Here is a 3,063-nt window from a genome sequence, read left to right as displayed (position 1 = left end):
CGAGAGTTCGATACTCAGCCGCCTCAATGCATTGTGTCAACCAATGTTTTTGTTTTGTTTATTTGTTTGTGTGTTAGCCCAATAACACCACGTCCAAGGTTCAAATCCCATTGACTTTACACAGGCAGTCTCACACAGCCTTTTCCTTCTGTATCTTCCTCCTCTTTGTTTTTCTGCCTTCTGCTTCAGTCTGTCTGTCTGTCTGTATATAATATATATGTATGTCGGTGGCCCTTCCATGTGCAAAAAAGCTGCCAACAGAAAAGCCACAAAACAAAAGAAGAATAAGAAATTGGGAATTTTTTTTCTAATTTCTCTTCTCCTTCCATCCCCCCCCCCCCCCTTCGATTGAATGTGATGGATCTGTTCAGGGACATGGCTACCTCTGATTTCTCCCCCCACAACTCCTCCCATGCTTCTGAAGATGCTGCACATATTGATATGAGCTCCTCCCCTCATGGATGTACTCGCAGGGCATCATCTGATGGACAGGCAGCAGTCGATTCATCATCAATGTCCCCTCAATCCGACGGCTGGCCTCTCGGTTTGATCATGCGGCTTCCGGCTCGTGCGATCTTGATTGAATCCATCCAGTGCAGCAGGTTCTTGTCTGCATCTTCGCCTGCTTTGGCAGCTGAGGCCATCGATTCTTCATCCCTTGCAAAGTATGGTTCCATGTCCCTCGCGGTGCCTTCATCCATCACTTCCGCCTCCTGGTCATCCTCTGATTTGGACACAGAGGTGAGCTCCTGAGGAACATCTCCATTAATCATGTCCCTTAATCAAAGCATTTTGTATTTATCCCCTAATCATGCTATTAACCTGCTACTGATGTCCTTTAATCACGTTATCAATATGCTACCAATGGCCCTTTGATCGTGTGATTAACCCACTTAATCATGGCCTTTAATCACATTATTAACCCCCTACTCATTTTCTTCAATCATGTGATTAGCACCCCCTAATAATACCCCCTTAATTATGAATCCCTTATAATGTCTCTTACTAATCATGTTATGAAATGGCAGACTTACGTTGTCATATGGTTTGTGGTTTTTCCGTGTTTGTATCAATCTCTTAGTCATGTTATTCAAACCCTAATCATGTGCTTCAAAACACTAATAATGTCTTTTTAATCCCTAATCATGGCCCTTAAGTATGTTGCTAAACTTTAAGAAGCTTAATGGTGTGATTAATGGTGTGATTAATCTTAAAGTTTTCATCTCCATTTAGGACCTCAACTTCCACCAAGCATATATATGTAATTTTGTAAATAAGCATACTTGTTTCTTCATATCATAGTATTCTTAACCCTAATCATGGCCATTGGTCACTTTTCTAGCATAATCTTTCTTTACATTGCCATGGTTTCCATGACTTGTCTTCTTAACCCTAATCATGGCCAATGGTCACTTTTCTAGCATAATCTTTCTTTACATTGCCATGGTTTCCATGCCTAGTCTTCTTACAAGTTGGTTCCCGCTTGATATTTTGTCCTAACGTTTGCGGATTCATTTGGTGTCCAGTCGACATGGTCATTTTTCCCAGAGAGAAGCACGACATTGGGACGTTTGATCGGCATTCATTCACTCTCACAATCGGAACCCAAACGTGTCTCAACGATACTAGAAGCCAAGAGGATTAAGAAGGAATATGGTACCCCAAGGACTAGTGCCCCTAGGGTGGCCATCATAGCTCGGACACGCTCTTGGTGTTTGATGTTCTTAGGTTGTCGAGGGGGTTTGCACTCTCGGGCAATTGGCATGACACCATCTCTAGCTCATTTCTTGGATATGGAAAGGAAGAAGAAATGCACCAAGAGACCAAGCACAACCATCAAAGAAAAACACGGGAATGGACATATTGTTCACAATATGGGGGTGGTTTCCACGACGTAGTGTGTTGCGTGTGGGGACACACTCTTTGACCATGAAGGGATTCTATTGCCTACACCCTCATCTCAATTTCCCTTGAACCATGTTTCCCAACATTCAAATTCGGTCACATCTTATGTGTGTGCAAATTGGCATGCCTTCAACAATACAAAGAGTACATGAGCACAAGGTTCTAGCTATGGCCACCTTTTTTCGACCATTTTGTTGGGCTTTTGTGGCAAGATGGCAAGATTGACATTAGTTTGGCCACTTAAGAGAAAAATGATAAAAGTAATAATAAATTTTATTCCCTTGTTGATGGTGCATAAATTTTTTTGTTTTTTTTGCGGTGAGTTGTTTTGACATTGTTTGCTCATGCTGTAAAGAGAATGTGTGTAAAGAAACATGTCAAACCACTTGTCACATCAACAATGCAACTAACATTTGTAAATAGTGTGGGAAGTCATGTGTAAATTCACAAGGAGCAGTATTTGTGAAAGACATCATGCCTCAAGGTAGCCTTGTCATTCGTTGAATAGTGTTTATTTATGAATCGGGACATGGTGCTTGTAATTCAAGCTGTTCATAGTAAATTTAGTTAATGTAGTGAGATTTGAACCTAGGTGCATGAATTAATGAAGTCGCATGACTTACCAATATGGCATACTCTCTATATGAGACGTTATAATAACAATATACATACATGCATATGCATATGTTATAAACATACTCCCATCTTTACAAGTAAAGTTTTGCTTTTCAATGCAAGTGGCTCTCAACTTATTGTTTCCCTAAAAAAATGAAAAACAAATAACATAAAAGTTTTGTCCAAGTGGTTGCACTTAACATTTCTCTTACTTTAATCTCCATAAGAAACCTTTCCATAAATAAACTTCAAAATGTCGATCATGTTCTTAGAATTTATGAGCTGCTAAAATTCTCATAGCTAAGGACTACTACTTATTGTGATGGCTAGACTTGTATACTTGAAGCTTACACCACATTATTGTAAAATGTCAAGATGGTATAGAGTTAGCGTATGTTGGTATTAAGGTTGATCAAGATGATTGTGGTTGTGGTGTTCATAAGCAAAAAGGAACCATAAACTCTAAAAGAGATAGTCGCATGTCAACCATTATCTCGTGACATTTTTTTGAAATAAATATAAATAATTTATGACTTTTGCATA

At 39.5% G+C, this 3,063-nt stretch overlaps 1 pseudogene across 1 annotated transcript; it reads left to right on the top strand.

The window, feature by feature from the left end:
• The first annotated feature begins 346 nt into the window (after window positions 1–346).
• Window positions 347–2,423, top strand: LOC147865483 (uncharacterized; annotated as a pseudogene). The gene is made up of 2 exons (XR_015529657.1): window positions 347–741; window positions 1,527–2,423. The product of XR_015529657.1 is annotated as an uncharacterized LOC147865483 (transcript).
• The last annotated feature ends 640 nt before the right edge of the window (window positions 2,424–3,063 follow it).

Source organism: Azolla caroliniana, unplaced genomic scaffold, assembly GCF_043228905.1.
Source record: "Azolla caroliniana isolate FFs.n. ecotype wild unplaced genomic scaffold, voAzoCaro1.0.p SCAF_4, whole genome shotgun sequence".
Lineage (NCBI taxonomy): Eukaryota > Viridiplantae > Streptophyta > Polypodiopsida > Salviniales > Salviniaceae > Azolla > Azolla caroliniana.
The sequence above is the reverse complement of the archived record's forward strand: the minus strand, read 5'-3'. Positions and strand labels throughout refer to the sequence as shown.